General features: G+C 50.2%; 1 long non-coding RNA gene across 1 annotated transcript in view; it reads right to left on the reverse strand.

Annotated features, from left to right (window-relative positions):
- The window catches only part of LOC129524799 (uncharacterized), a 31,518-nt gene extending 24,701 nt beyond the window's left edge, over nt 1–6,817 (reverse strand). The window contains exon 1 of the long non-coding RNA XR_008668732.2: nt 6,518–6,817. This is a non-coding gene — a long non-coding RNA (uncharacterized lncRNA). The remainder of the gene's footprint in view (nt 1–6,517) is intronic.
- Between the last annotated feature and the right edge of the window lie 14,323 nt (nt 6,818–21,140).

The following is a 21,140-nucleotide window of genomic DNA, read 5'->3' on the forward strand; positions in this document are numbered from 1 at the left end:
ATCATTCCATTGTCTTCTGGCTTTTCTTGTTGCCAGAAGTCTGCTGTCAGTCCAATTTCCATTCTCTATTGATCTTTCTTTTCTCGCTTATTATTTTTAAAGTTCTTTGCTTTGTTTGGTTGTCCTACAATTTCATTATGGAGCATCAAGATATGAATTTATTTTTAGTTATTCTTTTCAGGATGCACTGGGCTTCTTAAGTTGTGAATATTTTTTAAATGTATTATTATTTTAAATTCTGATAAAAATACACATAATGTAAAATTCACCCTCTTAACCATTTCTAAGTGTACAGCTCAGGGGCATTAAGTACATTCACACTGTTGTATAATCATCCCTACCACCGAAGAACTCTCTTCCAGAACTCTTTTCATCTTACAAAACTGTAACTCTGTACCTATTAAATAAAAACTCCCCATTCCTCTTCCCGACGTCCCTGAAAATCACGATTTATTTTCTGTCTTTATGAATTCAACTACTTTTGATGCCTCATATAAGTGGAATCATACAGTAATTATCTTTTTTTGTGTGACTGGCTTATTTTACTTAATATGATGTCCCAAGATTCACCCATGTTGTTCCATGTGTCATAATTTCCTTCCTATTTAAGGCTTTGAAAAGCTTTTCTTTTTAAAGCTGAACAATATTCCATTCTATATAAATGCCACATTTGGTTTATTCATTCATTTGGTGATGCACATTTGGTTTGCTTCCACCTCTTGACCGTTGTGAATAATGCTGCTATGAAGATGAGTGTGCAGGCCAGGCGCGGTGGCTCACGCCTGTAATCCCAGCACTTTGGGAGGCGGAGACGGGCAGATCACTTGAGCCCAGGAGTTCAACACCAGCCTGAGCAAAATGGCAAAACCCTGTATCTATCAAAAATACAAAGTTTAGCCAGGCATGGTGGTGCACGCCTGTAATCCCAGCTACTTGGGATGCTGAGGCAGGAGGATCGCTTAATCCCGGGAGGTGGAGGTTGCAGTAGCCAAGATGGTACTACCGGACTCCAGCCTGGACAACAGAGTGAGACCCTATCTCAAATTAAAAAAAAAAAAAAAGAGTATGCAAATATCTCTTGGAGATCCTGTTTTCAGTTCTTTTGGACATGTACTCAAAAGTGAGATTACTGAATCATATGGTGGTTCTATGAATTTTCTGAAGAACAGCATACTGTTTTCCACAGCAGCTAAACCTCCACAACCTTGTCAGTGTTTGTTAATTTTTTTTTTTTTTTTGAGACAGAGTCTTACTCTGTCGCCCAGGCTGGAGTGAAGTCGTGTGATCCCAGCTCACTGCAACCTCTGTCTCCCAAGTTCAAGCGATTCTCCTGCCTCAGCCTCCCAAGTAGCTGGGACTACAGGTGCCCGCCACCATGCCCGGCTAATTTTTGTATTTTTTTTTTTTTGTAGAGACAGGCGTTTCACCATGTTGATTAGGCTGGTCTTGAACTCCTGGCCTGAAGTGATCCACCCCTCTAGGCCACCCAAAGTCTGCTGGGATTACAGGCATGAGCCACTGCACCCCGCCAGTTCCTGTATTTTGATAGTAGCCATCATAATGGGTGTGAAGCAGCATCTCAATGTGGTTTTGATTTGCATTTCCCTAACGATGAGTGAATTGTGTGTTTATTGGTGAATTATGACTATTTTAAATCAATTCTGGATCATTCTTATTCTCTCCTTGAATGTTGTTTCTCTGATTCTCTGTATTTTCTCTCTTCTCTTCCTATATCAAAAGATAGGTTTTTTCCCAAGTCTACCCCTCACTGAGAACACAAGCCACAGGGATGTCAGGTCTAGCTTTTCATCTAACTCACACTCAAAGCCTTGTCTCCTGTGCCTATGTGGGTATAAATATCCTCTCTCTCCTTTCTCTGGACAGCTGCAGTGACAGGTCATGTGCTTATCTCTTTGGTTTTCAGTTCCTAGTTTATTTCTTGGTCCTGGAAATTTTCTCTACTTTTCTGTAGGCTCAAGTATTTGTTATACTGTATTGGGCATTTCTAGGCGTTTGTGGCAGGAAGATTTGGGGGATATCTCATCCACACTATTTTCAGAACTAGAAGCCTTTCCAACTCATTTACAAAACTAAATAAACCTGACAAAAGATAGCACAAAAAAAAAGAAGGCTGCAGGCTAATCTCATTTACGAATATAGATGCAAATATCTTAAATAAAATATTAGCAAATTGAATCTAGCAATATACTAAATGAATATTCCACAATGACCAGGTAGGGTATATTATTGGAAGGCAAGGACAGTTCTATTTTAGGAACTCTATTAATATAATTCATCATATTAATAGGCCAAAAGGGAAAAACCAGGGATGATGAAAAGGCACTTGTTAACACTCAGCATCCATTTTGCAGGAAAACCTTGCTTGGCAAAATAGAAATAGCAGGATTCTTCTTTAGCCTGATAAGAAAGGCTTACAGAAACATCCCGTCCTCGAAGAAGAAGGCAGCACCTCCTGAGAGCCTCTGCATTGAGGGTCTCCTCCATGCCTGCCTGGCCCGTCTCCTCTGTCCCGAGTTGAGAGTAAATCCATGTGTTCCTACTTCTCTGGCTCAGTTGGAGCCAAACATTCCACTTAGCCCGAGGAGCCACAGATGGATATTTTGCTTTCCAAACACACACTTTGGACCCAGACAGCCTAGTGTGGCTGTGTTATGTTGGACAAGCGGCCACCACTTGCTGAGCTTCTCTGAACCCCAATTTTCTCATTTGTGAAATGAGGCTAAGATTCTCTATTCCCTGGGGCCATGAAAGTGAAGTCCCCGGCACACAGTAAAGGCTCAGAGAATATTAATCACTTAGCACTTCCCCCCTTCCCCATCTCTGCTTCTGTCTCTTCTCATCTTGCCTGGGTTTCCCTTCCTTTTTCATGCCTCCATGACCCCAGGCCTGCCCAGCTCAGTCTCCTTACCCAAGTAAGCCCAGTCGGTGGGGAAATTTGGGGACTACAGAGCCCTGAGTTAGCATTCAAAGACATTAAGGTAGCTGCATGGGGCCTGACTGGGGGCTGGCCTGGGAGGCTCTCCCCAGGGCTTCCTGCCCCCAAGAGAGCCTGGTCAGTGAGTCCTGGAGGCCAGGAGGTCCATCTGGGCACCTGGTCTCATTGTGGGAGGTTTCTGTGCTTTGGTGGAATAAGGGCGGTTCCTGGTGGGCAGACCCAAGTTTAAGAACAGGCTGTGCGGCCGGGCGTGGAGGCTCACGCCTGTAGTCCCAGCATTTTGGGAGGCCAAGGCGGGTGGATCAAGAGGTCAGGAAATCGAGATCATCCTGGCCAACATGGTGAAACCCCATCTCTACTAAAAATACAAAAATTAGCTGGGTGTGGCGGCGCCTGCCTGTACTCCCTCTACTCAGGAGGCTAAGGCAGGAGAATTGCTGGAACCAGGGAGTTGGAGGTTGCAGTGAGCCAAGATCGTGCCCTGCACTCCAGCCTGGTGACAGAGCAAGATTCCGTCAAAAAAAAAAAAAAAAAAAAAAAATTCTGTGCTCCTCTAGGTGTGCCAGCCTCTTGCCAACTTCTTACAGGTTTCCTCCCTCTGGGTTAAAGTCTGGGATCACAGTCCCACAGCTTCTCAGACTAAGACCAAAGCCAGACCCTGGACTCCAGCCTCAGCCTCAGGTCCCTGTACCTCACCATCTCTTCCGTGGGTCCCCGAAGCTCCGGCATTCTGCTTTCTTCACCATCCCCAAATTTAGCTCCTACCTCCACCACCTCCATGCTTCCACCTGCGCTCTGCCGCTTCTCTCCTCACACTCGGTATCCCGTGACTCATGAGAGTGGGCATTTGGCCCTTTCCCTGCTGGGACACCACCAAGATCCCCTGGCTCAGTCGGTGTACTAAACACTAACCACACCTTTTGTTTCAAAATAGCTTGGGGACTTGCCGCCACTAGAGGGAGAGGGACTGCCCTTCCCCGGGGAGAGATTAGTGAATCCTTAGAGACAGCAAACAACCGGCCCCAGAGTGAGCCCCTTTCAAATGCAGACCAATCAATCCAGAGCCATCTACCCACCCACCTCCTTTGTGGGGCTCTGACACTCCGGAGGCACTATCCACCTGCCCTAATCACTCCGGGGCCCGCTTCCCGACCCTGGGGACAGCACCTACCCCCAGAGCCTGCTGATGTTACTCACGCTAGTCAGTGCTGAGCCTGCTTACCCTCTCTTTCCTGTGGAAACCACCACAAGGGCTCTTAAACACATTTTCCCTGCCCTCCCCTCAACTCTGCTTCCAAACTGACAGGTGCTTCCTGGTATGACACGTCCATGGCATGGCGTGGCTTCTCTTTCAAGGTAATCACGTTCTGATCTGTTAGCCTCACCATCCCTGAATAGCAATAAAACCGATTACATTTGCAAACAGACAGGATAGGCTCAGTTATGCTGAGGTTACAAACCGGTCTCGGTGGCTTAACACACAAAGCTTACTGTTGGTCTAGGTGACTCTCCAGGACAAAGTCCTCCACACAGTGACTCAGTGATCCAGGCTGGAGGAGGCTCCACATTCCTGTAGTGGCACCTTTGGGAACACACCTCCCCGGTTGCCTTGGAGAGTATGAAAGTACTGGAGGATTTAGGACCAGCACTTCACTGCTTTGGCCCCAAAATGACACATACCACCAATGCTCACAACTCATTGGGAAGAACAAGTCTCCTCACCTCAACCAACAGCAAGTTGACTGGGAGGCGTGACTCCCCAGAGTGCTCAGAAGGAGAAGAAAATGGGAGAGGGAGATGGGTGCACACGCGATGTCTCTGTCTCACTCTCTCTTCTCTGCTACTGGGTCAGGGAAAGGAACTCTTCCCCAGCGTAGGATGTTGCCCTCTTGGGCTCACCAGGAGGTTGCACTGGCTGGGAGGGGGTCTGTCCTCTACTGGCATCGACATAGTGGGGGCTGGCTGCAGCAGGAAATCTGCATTTGCCCAAGGAAACCCTCATTTTGTCATCTCCCCCGGACAAAGCAGACTAGCTCTAGGGTGTCTCCTCTAGAGCTTTAAAAAAATTAAAAATTTTAAAAGACAGGGAGAGAGAGACAAACAAACAATTCTGATCCCAACCGGGCAGAGACACAAATAGCGACTTTTAATTATATAATCTGCTTTTGATGAATTTATTTCTGACAGTTTTATAGGTTGACGAGAGAGTGCATTTTAGATGCAAAAAAACCCATTATTCATTCCAGGCTCTTTGAGCATAAAAATTGTCAAATGATTTTAATACAGTTTTAAGTTTTATGTTTATTGTCAAGGGAAAAAAAAGGTCCACAGCAATTACCGAGTCACATGCCCCTTCAATCTTTATGTTTCTGACAGCAAGAACAATAAAATATGTTTTTGCCCAAACCTTTTACCGCTCAGATTGACGTGGCTTCAGCGACAGCTGCTTTTCTTCCATGTGAGAACCGTTTATGAGAAAGCTAACTTAGAACCACTCCTTGGTGGGGGGTGGCAGGGGGAGTCCTGGCTGCTCTGCAGAACAGATGTTCCCTGGCAGAAATGTCCAGACCCTGAGGTCTGGGACCAGAGAGGAAAGTGGGGTGAAACCAGGTGGGACAAATCTGTGTTTTTACACCATCTTCGGGCACCTTGTTGGTTTGCAGGGGACCCAGGAGACCACACTTTTCCTGGTGAGAACCACTGGCCAAGGATAATCCTCCAATCAGAGCATGACCAAGAAGACAGTGCACCAGTCATGGTCCTGCCAAGCACTGGACCTGTTGTGTTGGTTTGAGCTGCTTCACAAGCAGAACCTGAGAGGATATCAGAGCAAGTCGTCTATTTGAGAAGTGATCCCAGGAAACACCAGCAGAGAGTGGGGAAGGGAGACAGGGAATAGAAACAGTGGATAGAAGATGAGTTGTCAGACAAGCTGCCATCATGGGCAACTGGAGTAGAATCTGCTGGGGAGCTTCAGGAGACGCAGGGCATGCCTCGGAGTTAACCCAGCTGCCGGACAGGACAACTTGGCTGTTTACCGGTTGATGTCTCACTGTACATCATTGTCCAGGTCTGCTTCTAGGGGAATGCATTCTCTAGACCTCTGCTTGCCCTGAGCTTGTGCCACACCTACCAGCCAATAGCACAGGGAAAACACAACCTGCCACTCAGGTAACCCGCAGCCTTGAAAGGATCTCCCATCGTGCTGGTGGCCCAGATGTGGCTGTGCCTTCATTTTCCAGCGCCTGTGCCCATGGGCTACTTCTCTGCTTTGTGCCCCATGCCAGACTGATTGCAGAATTCAGCATCTCCGTGGGGACTCCCAAGTAGAAGGACCAGTGAATAATGTTTGCTGAGTATTTTTAGAGACAATAGAGAAACTCTTCCTCCCTTGTTCCTCTGCCCAGGGATTCTTTGCTCTCCCCTGCCTCTCCCAGTGGCCAGCCTGGTGGGCTTGTCTCCTTCAATTCCACCCCACCACAAACTTCTTAGCCCTCTAGGATATAGAGCAGTTCAGCTCTACTCAGTTTCTGTCTCCAGCCTTGCTATTTCCGCACTTACCATGTGCTCAGAGAAGACTGGGGCCCTCTGGTCAGCAGGGCCCAGCCTCTTGGAAAGCAACTTAGCAACTGCCCTTTAGAATGTCACCACCACTAAGTGGATTGTCAAGGTGGTTCTATTCAACATGGAGGATTCTAGGGAGATGGCAGGGCTGTGCTTTGCCAGATAGCTGGGCCCCCAAGGCCATGGAAGTATTAGTCAAGAATCTCCTTTCCTGGCTGGGCGCTGTGGCTCACCCGGGTGTGGTGGCTGTAATCCCAGCACTTTGGGAGGCTGAGGCAGGTGGATCACCTGAGGTCAGGAGTTCAAGATCAGCCCGGCCAACATGGCGAAACCCCGTCTCTACTAAAAAACTACAAAAATTAGCCGGGAGTGGTGGCAGACACCTGTAATCCCAGCTACTTGAGAGGCTGAGGCAGGAGAATCACTTGAACCAGGGAGGCGGAGGTTGCAGTGAGCCAAGATGCGCCACCGCACTCCAGCCTGGGCAACAAGAGCAAAACTCTGTCTCAAAAAAAAAAAAAAAAAGAATCTCCTTCCCTACCATGTTGGGGTACTGGGAGGCGAGGGTTACTCTGCCCAGGGGTGCTGTGGCCAGGGCTTGGTCTGAGGCAAGTCAGCAGGGCCCGGCCTCTCCAGAGGGCATTTAAACCTTCAGGGTTGAAGGGTATGGTGACCTGAGATCCATAGCCCAAGAGTGTCTCCAGTGGACATAGGCTTACATTCAAGCTCCACAGGCCTGCAGTCTGGATGGAGATAGAAATGGAGCTGGTCCAGGGTAGTGTCCTGCCCTCTTGGGAACTCAGCTGGGAAAGCCTGTCGAGAGGGGGCAGTGCCAGGAGGAGTGAGGTATGGAGGCTGCAGGGAGAGCCCCAGACATTCCAAGAGCCCTCCCTGAGGGTCCAGGGAGGGGCCTCTTGCAGACTTACATCTGGGCAGGTCTGGATAGGTAGTGACTCCACAATGAGCAGGAACAAGTTTCCTCAAGGGCCTTTGCCTGAACTGTCTCCTCTGCCTGGAAAACTCTTCATACAGCCCACTCAACGAACCCCTTCATGTCTTTTACGACTGCATAAAAGACACTTCTTCAGGGAAGCCTTCCTGGATTTCTCAGTCTTGCTCAGGCCCCAGTGCCACACACTGCTATGGGCCCCTGTGTGCCCAAATTACAATTATTGTTAAATATTATATTCTTTTAAAGTGTAATGTATGCACTACACTTTAAAAGAATACAATATTTAACAATAATTGTAATTTGTTCATTATAAAAATGTTTCTCTTTTCCTCTAGGCTGAACTCTATGGAGTCAAGGTCACGGTCTGTTTTGCTCCCAGCGCTATCTAAAACACTGCATGGTGCCCAGCAGACAGTAGATCTCATTACATTGTGAATGGATAATGGGTGGATGGAGGGAGGGGTGGAGGGATGAAACAGGCTTCCCTTCTGTGACACTTCAGTAAGCCTATTTCCTTTTCCTCGTTCATTCCCAGTCTCCCCTGCAAGCAGATGTAGTCATGTGGCTGAGTCTGGCCCATGTGACTGAATGCTGCTGGAAGTGAAGTACTTCTAGGGCTGATCTGTGTGGCCCCTTCTACAGAGAACTCTGAGGCCCCAGGGAAGAGCAGAGCCACGGATGGAGGGTGCCTGGTCCGCTGAATGACTGTGTGGAACAGAGCTCAGCCCTCCCCACTCCAGTGGACTTTACCCCTTTTCCCAAGTGGGAAATAAACCTCTATTGTGTTAAGCTACTGAGGTTTGGGAGTTATTTGTTACAGAGGCGGGTGTAACTTGTCCCAGCTAATACATCCCTTGGGATGGATGCCCTAGGAGGAACCAGGTCTGATCATTTCTCTGCTTTCAGCGTCTCTGTCTTGTTGCCACCCTTGATCAGAATGGGCTGGGTGGGTTTCCAGGAAAGAGGAAGAGGTCATTTTCTAACATTTGTTCCTCGTGCCCACCCTCTCCTGGGGAGGTGGGAGTGACTTGAGGACCTGGAGTTTCTATCTGGAGTGGTAGAGACAGTGGATGGGAGTTGGACTCTGAAATCAGTTGTGTGTTCAAATCCCGGTTCTGTCCGTGACCTCTGGACAGTCGCTTGTCATTTCCGATAATGATGCCTGCACCATGGAGTTATGTAAACACTCAAAGAGCTCGAATGTGAAGCACTTGGCGGAGTGCCTGGCACCCATAGAAGGGAGCGATCATAATAATTACGATTTTCCTCAGGTCTCAGCGTCTCAGTTGCAGGAAGCTCTGCATTGCAAGCCTTTTGTCTCATTCCATTTTCGAGCCAGACGGCCCCATTTTTTCTCCCAGTTTCCGCGGTTCTTGAGCTGCCCCAGTGCCTATTACACAAACCCCAATGCATCTCTGAAGTTAGCAGCTAATTATGTTCCAGGAAGTCATAGATCTGGAGTTTTTCATGTGCCAGAGGCAATTGCCTGCTCGGGCTCTCATTTTGTAGAGCAGCCTTCCAAGGACTGATGGGGAGCCCCTTCCCCTGGCCCCAGGGGCCTTGTGGGACCAACCCCTCTGCACCTCGGGGAGTCAGGGCGCCCCTTCCCTGCCTCCCAGACTTTACTAGCTCTGGGCCTCCCTCACAGCTCCTTACAGGCTGTGAGGAACGTTCGGGCTGTCTGTTCTGGGCTGGGAGGTAGGGGGAGTGTCAGAGAGCCCTTGAGAAATATCCCTCCCTCCTGGGGAGGCACAATTGGTCCTTCATTATTGTGAGTAATAGTTTTTGCTGCTGAGCAACTGAGTGACTTTCGTCTGTTTATCGTGTAAGGGTTTGCCCTGACCCCCTGCCCCACAGCCTCCCTGAGCTGCCTTTCCACCTGGGCCTCTCATTTCTGCCTCTCCCCTGCAGCCAGACAAATACCCCTGGCTCCCAGGGCTCCACTCCCCACACTGGGCTGTCCTCCGGGGACCCAGTTTCTCCTTCCTTAGGCAGCATTCCCTTGGAACTAAAGTAAGAGAAGTGAAGTGCTCACAGTGCAAAATGTAACAAGGTGCTTACACTATGGTGCCAATTGCACACTTGTGCACACTTGCACACCCTTGAGAGTGAGTGCCTCCTTAGGTTAGGTGCCTCACTGGCTTCTCCCTAGTCTGGACCCCACCCTAGTGACCCCCTGCCCAACTCTGTGGGAGGTGAACTCCCCTGCACACTGCTTGGCAAAGATTTCCTGCCAACTGCAGCTGAGCTAAGGGAAGGAACCAGGGCTGCCCCGCTCACTGTCATCTTCCCATCCTTAGCACACAGCACACAGTGGGTGCTCAAAAAGTGCTGCTTCCCAACCACCATAATGAGATGTAGCAAGAGATGACTTGGCAAAGCACTGACTGAGATTCTGAGCATGCAGTAAGTGCTCTGTCTATGGAAGGGCCATCTGAATCGACCGTCTTCCATTCATGATTTCACGAGGGTAGCATTAGATTGAGTCTGTGATGCTGGTTCATGGGACAAAGATCAGGGTGTTTAAGTGGAATCCCAATTCTTAAAGTATGACACACCCCGAAAGAGACCTCTCATTTCTAATGCATACCAGAACCTGTGCTGGGCAGCCCTACGTTTTCACCCCATTTGATTTCATTGATTTTATTGACAGTTGTTCCTGCAGCATAGTAATCCATGCTTGTTTTGGCCTTGAATCTTGTTTGGTCTATGTCTGAACAGTTCTGGAAAGTCCCAGCAAAATCTTGCATAACACTGCCAGGCACAGTACTAAGCACCTCCACATATGTTAGATCATTTGATGTCTGATCTCAGGCTGTATTAATAGAGATATGGAGTCTAGAACAAAGGAGGTGATAGTCTCCATCATTTCCGAACTAGTGAAAATTTATCCAAAGTGTTGCCTCCTTAAGGAGTTTCCTCTCCTCAGGGAGTCTCACTTTAAGAAATAACTTGACATTTCTGAGTGAGCTGAGAGCCACCCAGATGCAAAGGTAATCAGGATTACAGATGAAGGCTATGAGAACTTTGCACATGGATGAGAAGGATTGTTGCCTTCAATGACATGATTTAACTTATTTGATGAAGGGTTAAACTTAATGGTGGGAGTTAGCTTCCTAGTCCTGGCTTGGCCCAGGTGGGCAGTCTCCCGTGAGAGCCATCCAGCCATGGAGTAGGCTGCTGGCTGCATAGTGAGATCCCTTCAACCAGAACTAAGCAAATCAAAATGGGATATTCAAGCTGCAGAAACAACTGTATGGAAGGGATAAGCTCCTAAACTCTTTCAGATTTGCGTCTGGGAGCCTCTCTGAGCCACAACAGTTTCAGTTATCCACCCATACATGTATCCGTTCACCCATCCACTCATCTACTCACCCCCCCATCCAACCACTCATGTATCCTTCCACCCACCCATACATACATACAATTCATCCATCCAAGTTATCTATCCATTTAACAATTCATCTATCCATCCATCCGTCCATCCATCCATCCATCCATCCAACAATTATCCATCCATCCACCCATCTATCCATGCATCCATCCATACATTCATCCAATCATTTATCCATCTGTCCATCCACCCATCCATCCACCCAATTCATCCACCCAACAATTCATCCATCCATCCATCCACCCACCCATCCACCCAACAATTCATCCATCCATCCATCTATCCATTCACCCAATAGTCATTGGGCCTCTGCCATGTGCGAGGCACCCTGTCAAGCCCTGGAGGAGCAGTGGGGAGAACTACATACAGCCATGGTCCCTGCCCTCATCAATCTTCCATTCTAAGGGAAGAAAAATAACAAAGGCTGATGAGCCTCACAACAGGAAAAGGACCAACTTCTAGGGAGAATTTACATCTGGATTATTTTGTGGCCTGAGGTTTAGCTTGTCACTTCAGTGATTTGCCAGTCCTTGGTGGGTCATCTGGGTCACTGAGAAAAACGTGAAACAGGATAAATTGCAATCAGTCCCCAGCCCCTGACTAGAAGATGGGCATGCCAAGGTTCCCCTTCAGAATCCTAACATCTTACACAGTGCTTGGTTCAGAGGAGGAATTCAGGAAAGGTTAGATGAGTAGAGAGGTGGAAGGATGGATGGATGAAGGAGGGATGGATGGAAAGACAGACAGATGAACAACATGACTGAGGCTAGAAGGCTTGCCATGACTGTAGTGAACTGGAAACTGGTGTTCAGAGCCCACCTCCATCCCTAGCCAGCCACAGGGCACCTCTCAGGTGCTGCATGGTCTATGGGTCTCAGAGCCTTGGCCACCCTTTCCTGTCTGGTGCCCACTAGGCATGACCCATACCGGGCCTGTCAGGCAACCAGAGCTCAGACGGAGCAGCATCCACTGCACTGCCAACTGCCTCCCTGAGCTGGGTCTCCAATTTCCACTAACGATGTCTGTCTGCCCCTTTCTAATGGCAAGATCGATCTCCTCAATGGAGAAGTCGGAATCAATAGAGCAGTTGATTAGTTCTGCGCTCTCCCTGCCATCTGTTACCAGTAAGACAGTGTCACGGAAAGGGCACAGGCCTGGAGTCGGGCAGGCTGGGGTGAATTCTGCCTCGCCCCCAGCACTCTTGCAGCAAATCACATCCCATCTCTGGGCCTCAGCTTCCCTGCCTTGGAAATGGGGATAATACTGATGAGTTTGCTTTGAGAATTTGTGAATGCCTGGCACAGGGATTGGAAGAACAAGGAGGGTAGGTACAGCAAGGGCTCGTGGGTCCTGGCAGAGGCATGTCTGTGTGTGTGTGTGTTTTGACAATGAACTTCCAGTCTCCTGGGAAGACAGCGAAAGGACCCATGACATTTGGCCCCATGGTGGTGGCAGTGCCCCTAGGAAGAGCCTCAGACTCAGGTTCAGAGGTTTTGTGAGACTGCTCAGCAGGAAGGTGAGCCTGAAAGGGAATGGACCTCTTCTGCACACACGCCAGGCCCCCCAACTGCTGGAGGAAATGGGATTGGGGGCTTTGGGGCCCCAAAGGTATCCCTGCACAGCCCTGAGCCCTGGGGCACAAATGCCCCCAGGCTGGAGGAGTGAGGTGCCATCATCCTCAGGTTCAGCAGCAGCGAGGAGGGTCCTGGGAAAACCTGCCCCCTCCTGGAAACTTTTTTATTTTATTTTATTTTATTTCATTTTGAGGTAGAGTTTTGCTCTTGTCACCCAGGCTGGAGTGCAATGGCATGATCTCAGCTCACCACAACCTCCGCCTCCTGGGTTCAAGCAATTCTCCTGCCTCAGCCTCCTGAGTACCTGGAGCTATAGGCGTGCACCACCATATCTGGCTAATTTTTTGTATTTTTAGTAGAGACAGGGGTTCCCCATGTTGGCCAGACTGGTCTTGAACTCCTGACCTCAGGTGATCTGCCCGCCTTGGCCTCCCAAAGTGCTGGAGTTATAGGCATGAGCCACTGCACCTGGCCCCCTCCTGGGAATTTTATAAAAGACTTTTTTATTTATTGTAAAGTAAATGTATTATGTTCTCCTGGTTATAAAGCCAGTAAGGACCTAACAAATACAAAGAAGAACAAGAAGAAAATAAAAAACATCCTTAATTCTATCACCTAGAGATACCCACCCTTACATATATCCTTCTTTTCTTTCCTTTTTTTGTGAATAATATTAAATATTGCTGCTATGGTTTCCTTCCCGTCTGTGGCTGACTGCACACGCCTCACTCAGCCAGGCCTCGGTGGCCCATGCAGTGGGAACCCTTTTGCTAATGACAAAGTGAAGGATCAGAGAGGTGAAGTGCTTTGCCAAGGTCACTCCACTTGAGAGTGACAAATGATTTATGCGCTCAGCTAACTTGAGTGACGGCAAGATGGACAGGGCCGGTGTGCTGGTGGGGTTTCCATTCGGGTGATGGAGGTGGACCTATCTGCCCAGCCCCAGTGCTCCTCACCTCTCCCTCTACCTCTGAGGTACCCCACCCGGCTTTCTTAGGGATGTGTGCAAAGTGGGGACTTGTATGTGTTGTCCCCTCGATGCTCTCCTGTGAGCCCTGCCCGTACCACCCTCAAACAACAGGGTTGATTTTAAGGCCCCAGGGCAGCCCATCAGGTGAATGGGTCTCAGATCTTCAACTGTGGGCCCCAGGCATATGGAGACACAGAGGTTCATTTTGGGGTCCCTATGGGCAGTGGCCACCTTGCAACCGGCCCTCTAAGGTTGGCTGAAACTCTGTGACATCATGACAGGCTCATTCTTCCCAGTGCGGGGCCCACACAGGGTGTCAGAGCCCCTCGTCAGAGCCCCTCACAGCCCTAGGGCCCATCTGCCAAATAAGGAAAGAGGCTCAGGGAGATGCCATCGCTTGCTCAAGGTCACAGGGCCGTGGAGGTTAAGAGTCACCCTGGTCTTTCTGAGTCATCCACCTGTGTCCCTGACCTTCCATTGGCTTCTAGAGTGAGGGCTTCCATTCACCCTCAGCTGTCAGTGGCCCACGATCCAGGGATGTCCTGCAGGGAGTGGGCCGTGCCAGGCACAATGCCATAAGAACAGGGACAGTTGGCAGATGGTGGGAGCGAAGGTGGTTCTGGGGCCTCACTATGGTGTGTGGCTAATGGAGGTGGGGTCATAACAATGATAAAAATCAAAGACAGTGATTGATAGATATAGCATCTACTTTCTCCTGCACACGTCTGGGCTGAAAGCTTCTTGACGTGGTCCTCCTCTGACAGCAGCTGTGATTCTGATCTCACCGATTCACACTTGCACACACTCACACACTCATCCAATAGTCATTATGTCCTTGCCATGTGCAAGACACTGTGTCAAGCCCTGGAGGAGCAGTGGGGAGAACTACATACAGCTACGGCCCCTGCCCTCATCAATCTTCCAATCTAAGGGAAGAAAAATAACAAAGGCTGATGAGCCTCCCGACAGGGAAAGGACCAACCTCACCCTCACATACACATACTCACACCTATGCGCTTGTGTGCAGACACTCACAACACCCTCACACATGCACACACACTCGTGTGAACATGTGCATACTCTTCTCCACTGACACTGGCTCACACCCATGCACACGCGTGTGCACCCATACACTCACACGTGCACACACATCTTCCCTAGGCGCGCGGCCATTGCCCACATTTGGTTTCTGGTGGGCGTTTTCTGTCTACCTTTCTGTCCCTCTCCTCCCACTTTCTGTCTCTGTGGCTCACGATGCCTCATCTTTCTACTTTTCTTTATTTCCCACTCTTTCGTTCCCTTTCACCCTCTCTTCTGTTTCTTTCTCCCTCTTTGCATTTGCATGTCTCTTTTTCTTTATGTCTTTCTCTCTTCACGCTACATCTCTTTCTTCCTTCCCTGCCTCCCACTCTGCCTGAGATCGCTCTGTCTCCTTGACCCCAGTGCTGGCCCCCTGGTGTCCCCTGGGCTTGGAGAGCAGCCAGGGCCAGGTGGGGCCAGGCCGGCTGGCGCCCCCACCACCGCCCCCTCCCAGCACATGGAAAGGTGGCTCTTTCCGCTCTGCCTGGCGTGGGTGCGGTGATTTCATCTGCCTTTGGATATGAAGCTCAAATTGCACATCAAAAAGGATAATGCATCTTTAAGCTGTTACAACGACTTCTCAATTTTTCATTTCCTGTCAGGGCGGGAGCTGCAGGAGGCAGGGACGGCCGCGGAGCCTGTCTCCTGCCAGTGAAGTGTCTGCCTGGATTTGAGCAGTAGGAAACCCAGGGGTGATAAATCGCTATTTCTAAGTAAATTTCATGCATTTGCCCTTTGGTTAAAGTCTCCCCTCTCAGCACTTTCCCTGTGCACACAGCCCGACTAATAACGCGCTGTGCAAACTCTCTCCGCTGTGACAACTGATTGCACTTTGAAGTAATAATGGCTGATTTAATAATTGGTATAATTTTTCACTAGTACCTGAATGTCATCAACGCACAAAATAAGCTACCTGGACCCATGGCTGCAGCACTTTCCCTTCTTGGGGAAATCAATAATGCATTAAACCCCCAACCCAGGGCCCCAAGAGGCCAGACCCTGGTGGAGGCTGTTATAGGGGGAGGTTTGGGGTCTCTCCATGGAGGCTTAATGGCAGGAAAGCTAGACAGAGGCTTTCAGATAGGCTAGGTCCCTAAGCCCAGCCAGGCTGCAGGAGCAGAGACCGAGAGCCGTGAACCTCCCCCAGACCTAGCTCACCCTCTAGGTTCCACCTTGGCAGCTTCTGTCTCCACCCGTGAAAGTCCCCTGAAACCCCCACTGGGGACTGCAGAGACGAAACCACCTCTCCGCCAGCATCAGCCGCCATGCACACAAACCACGTGTGCATGTGTCTGTGTTTCCGTGTGGGAATTGAGTTCAACTTCATCATTATTTAGAGAGGCCCTGTTATGAGCCAGGATCTGTGCTGGTGACAGAGTGGTGAGCAAGACAGACATAGTCGCTGCCCCCAAGGAGACTACGACCTCTTAGAGAGTGTGAGCATGCGTGTATGCGCTGATGTGCGCGCACACACACACACACACACACGTGCGTCTAACTGTCTCTGTCCATACGGTATGTGTTGTGTGTCTGTATTTATAAACGTGTGTGTCTGTCTAGGTCCGTGTGCTCAGGTGATGTGTGAGTGTGTCTGTGTGAAGATCAGGGTGTGAGTGGCCCCTCACTCTGCCTGGCTGGGCCTTGAGAACATGTCCCTTCCTAGACCTAAGGCCAGGCTACTTCTCCAAGTTGAATTGGGCAGGGGGCAGCAGGGAAGAGACCCTGGCAGTGCCAAGGTCCAGTCCACCCATGCCTCCTCATGGCTCCCTGAGCTCTCCCTATTGTACCCTCCTGCCTGGCTTCTGCCCAAGCCACCTGCCTGGACAGAATACCCCTCCATGCAAAGCACACAAACTCTGCAGTCACATCTGGATCCTGTCCTCCGAAAAGTCAGACACGCATAGCTCTGAGGCCATTTCCTCATCTGAAAAGAGGGCACAAGAATCCCTGACTCCCGGTTCTGTGTAGCATCATGGATGCAGCCTTCTTAACCCATGCCTGGACATAGACGGTCCTCCACAAACATTAGCTCCTCACTCTCCATCCTGTTCACAGTCACCTCCTGTGAGTTCCCTGAGGACAGGCCATGGCACGTAGCAGGCACACAGTGAATATCTGTTAAACAGATGTGTGGGCTGGTTTGTCGACCATTAACATAGACTTGGAAAAACCGAAGAGCTTCGGTCATGCCTGCCTTTGGGGTGATGGGGCTGGGGCAACCTCTCACCCACTGTGCAGTTTGTCGGAGTTTTGCAGGAGCTGGGGGGTCCTTGTCCCAGCAGAGCTGAAGCCCAGACAGGCCTGGATGTCCCATCTCCCCCAGCTCTCTCCCTCCCACCCGCCGCTGTCTGGCTGTGAACCGGGAAATCGATTTCAACTTCATCTCATCTCAAGATCAAACATCTTAAGTGAGATTATTCACGTTCCTCCATTGTTTCTAACTCATTTCCTATTTTCCAGTTGAAAAACCCTGCCAGAAGCATTCTGTGGCAGAGATTAAAACAATTTCAGAAGCAGGCACCCAATCCTTCTCTTTGGATGGTAAGCAAATTGGATGTCTGTGAGAAGCCGGCAAATTTTATTATGAACACATAGTTTGCTACTTAACTATCCTTAAGACCCTGGGTGCTGTGAGGCCCCAGCAGGAGAGCTCCAGAGGGGGCAAGATGAAAGGTAGGGAGGGAGTGGGGGTGCAACAGACCCCCAACCGGGCCCCCAGCCCTTTCCTGCGAAGTGTGAACATCGGATCGCCATCCACAGCTCGGTTTCCTGGGGAATAGGGAGGGAACCCACATGTTCTGGTACTCACCAGGCCCAGGCACCACGCTAGGCACTTCAAATGCCTGATTGCTCCGAATTGCCACAAAACTCTCGGGGAGTTGGAATTGCTTTGACCGTGTTATAGATGAGGAAACAGACTCAGAGAAGAGAAGACATTGCCCAAGCTCTCCCAGCAAGCGGTTAGCGAGTCGGAATTAGAGTCCAGCTCATGTTCTTAACCATCACTGTGGGAGATTATTGCAAAAATGGCTGTAATTCTCACCTCTCCTTGCATCCCCAGAGTGGAGAGTCTAGTTCCCTATCCCTGGATCCTGGGTTGGCTTTGGGCAGTAGAATGTGGGGGAAGAGCTGTGTGCTAGGTGCAAGCTTAGGCCTCAAAAATGTCTTGCACACATTTGTGCTCTCTCTCTCTCATTATTCTGCCCAGTTGCTGTGTGGACAAGCTCAGGCCAGCCTGCAGTGGGCAAGAGACCACTGGCGCAGAGCTCAGTTGTCTTAGCTGGGGACATCCTGTCACCCAATCCTCAGACATGTGAGAGAGCCCAGTCAAGAGAGCAGAGCTGTGGAGCCAACCCTCAACTGAACATAAATGTGTGAATGACCCCAGCTGAGACCAGAAGAACCACCCAGCCGGTCAATAGAAATGTGAACAAAGATAAAGTCTTATTGTTTTAAGTGGCTATAAATGACCATAAAGTCATACAACAGCTGATACAACCACCGACGAGTCCGAGGACCTGGGATCAGGCTCCCGGATTTTCTCCCTCGGTCCCCCAGGCCCACATTGCATATTTACTTTGTGCCTGCTCTGCGGTAACTGATACGAGGGGGTGGAGGGTGGATGTGGTTGCTGTTCCCACTGCTTGGTGCATGTGACAAAGATACAGGCTTGCCGCCCTCAGGCTCTGGCACTTCCCCTGACTGCTTCATCCTGCTACTGTCCTTAAACTTGTCAGCCTTTTCCATTAGAATCCTTAATGCCAACAAAATGATAGGGTCATTTAATGATCACCTACTATGTGCTGTGTTTTGTACCCAGCATTTCCTTCCTTCCTTCCCTCCCTCCCTCCCCTTCCCTCTTTCTTTCTTTCTTCTTTCTTTTTCACTCATTCTTTCTTTTCTTTCTTTCTTTTCTTTCTCTTTCTTTCTTCTCTTTCTTTCTCTTTCTTCTTTCTCTTCTTTCTTCTCTTTTTTCTTCTCCTTTCTTTTCTTTCTTCTCTCTCTTCTTTCTTTCTCTTTCTTCTTTCTTTCTTTTTCTTTCTTTTTTTTCTTGAGACAGAGTCTTGTTCTGTCACCAGTCTGGAGTGCAGTGGTGTGATTTTGGCTCACTGCAGCCTTGACCTCCTAGGCTCAAGTGGTCCTCCCACCTCAGCCTCCCGAGATGTTGGGACTACAGGTGCCTGACACCTTGCCCAGCTAATTTTTGTATTTTCTTTTCTTTTCTTTTCTTTTTTTTTTTTTTTGTATAGATGGCGATTTGCCATGTTGTCCAGGCTAATTTGGAACTCTTGGGCTCAAGCGATTTGCCCACCTCGGCCTCCCAAAGTGCTGGGATTACAGGCGTGAGTCACCGCGGGCAGCCTGTGCGCAGCATTTTCTTTGCACGTCTCACTGCATCCCCATCACAGTCTTATTACTTCCCATTTTATAGATCAAGGTGCTGAGGCTCAGTAATGTGTCCCCTAAACAGCATGTGGTGGAGGTGGGATGGAATCCAGGCCTGTACTTTTGTCTGCCTGACCTCTTATAGGCTGAAAACCTCCTTCTAAGTCCTGGGATCTTCTCTGAATCTGGGTCATAGAAGCTCCAGTCCTGCATCTTTTCGAGGCAGCATTTCTCAGACCCTGAGCCTCCATGTGTCAGAGGCATGGTCTAGAGCCCCCGGTCTGACCAGGGGGGCACTTCCCAATCTTCAGGGGGTCCCAACCTTGAAAGCAACCAGGAATGCTGGATTCTGATCCTATCACTCCCTTGGGAAAAATCTCTCTCTTTTTTTTTTTGTGACGGAGTCTTGCTCTTGTCACCCAGGCTGGAGTGCAGTGGTGCAATCTCGGCTCACTGCAACCTCCACCTCCCAGGTACAAGTTATTTTTGTACCTCAGCCTCCGCGGTAGCTGGGATTACAGGCACGTGCTGCCACGCCCGGCTAATTTTTTGTATTTTTAGTAGAGATGGAGTTTCACCATGCTGGTCTTGAACTCCTGAGCTCAGGTGATCTGCCCACCTCGGCCTCCCAAAATGCTGGGATTACAGGTGTGACCCACCGCACCCAGCCAGGAAAATCTCTTCACCTCTCTGGGCCTCGGCTTCCAAGTCCACCCAATGGGCTTAGAACTGCTACCTCAGGGCCTGCATCTGGGGAGAGGTGGGTGAGAGGATGGCGTGGGCTTTCCAGGTTTGGACTGTCTGACTGAGGTGGGAGAGATGTGGTTCCTGGGGAGGAGGAGGTCTGGGCTGAGGAGGAGCCTGGGGTGGGTGGAGTCCGCAAGGTCTGGAAGGGCGGGAGCCAGAATGTTGACCAGGCACCGTTTCTAAGCCAGGGCCTGGGCCCAGACAGGGGCTGTTATCATCCCCGTCACACAGATGTGAGGTGTCATGAAGTAACCACCTCTTTCAGCTGCTTCTCCCCTTTTCCTCCTCACAGAACCATCCCAGGTCTCAGACTGGCCCCAGAGCCCGGGTGTCCCCGCCTGTGGTGGCCCCAGCTTCTGAGCCAGCTGTGTCATAGGGTCCTTCCCAGTCTCGCCCACCACCAGCTGCTTTGGGCCACAGGGAGCACGTGCCTGGGGCTCTGTGTGACCCTTGGCTCTGTTTCCCTCCCAGAGGGGGCTGCTAGGCTCTATCTGTGTGAAGGTCATGCTATGCAGGCTTTGGCTGGTAAGCTCCTGGCTGGAGCGACCCCCCGCACTGGCTTCAGCCCTCCCTGCCAGGTAAGAGGAACCAGCCCCAGTGATTAGAAGCTGGCGGGGAGCATGGGAGAGGCTCCACTGAAGGGAGGCACAGTGGTCAAGGGCACAGGTTCTGCAGCTGGGGGGTCATCCTGGCTGTACGCTGCAGCTGTGTGACCTCGAGCTCATGACTCCACCTCTGAGCCTCAGCCTCCTCAGCTGTGTGGAGGGTGCTGGGGAGACCCTCGCCTCCCATGGTTGTTAGCACGAACTGAGGCGATGCATGTGGGTGCTGAGCACGAAGCCTGGTGCATGGTCAACCCTCAGCGAATGCATCTAGCTACGCTCCTCCCTTTCCAGAAGCTGCAGCGCCGAGGGTGGAGTGCTGGGGCCAGGACGGGGAGGGCCAGGGCCAAGGAGATGGGCTCTAGGGACAAGACAGATAGGAGCTGAAGGGGCCCTCAGGCGCGGGGACCCTGAACCCCCCAGGGTGACAGGAGACCAGCGTGGCCCTCACCAGCCAGCATCAGGTTCATCATTTTCTTCTCCTGTCCTCTCAAGACTGGAGGTTCCCCCAGGCAGAGCCTGGTCTGCTCTGTCTCAGTGCCCCAGCACCCAAAGGAAAATCAATGACTTGCTCAGTCTTGGGTGTTGGCAATGAGTGGTGTCACTGTCCTATCTCGGTTGAGGGGGAATCCATTCATCAGCTTGGAGGGTACCACATCCTGGCGCTGAGTGTTTGTGGCTTTAGCTGAGGGGATCAGGGACACTCTGCAGGGAATTCAGAGCTGGCGTCTGCGTTGGGCAGGGACCCAGCTCTTTTTCCAAGTGGGATGAATTTGAGGTCACAATAATAACAACTCCTACCTATTGAGTCCTTACTCTGTGCCAGGCACCATAAGTGGAGCTTTGCCCTCATGCCTCCTTCTAGAAACTTCCGTATGATTTCCATTTTCAGACAAAGACACCGAGGCTCAGGGA

This window comes from Gorilla gorilla, chromosome 13 (genome assembly GCF_029281585.2).
Source record: "Gorilla gorilla gorilla isolate KB3781 chromosome 13, NHGRI_mGorGor1-v2.1_pri, whole genome shotgun sequence".
NCBI lineage: Eukaryota > Metazoa > Chordata > Mammalia > Primates > Hominidae > Gorilla > Gorilla gorilla.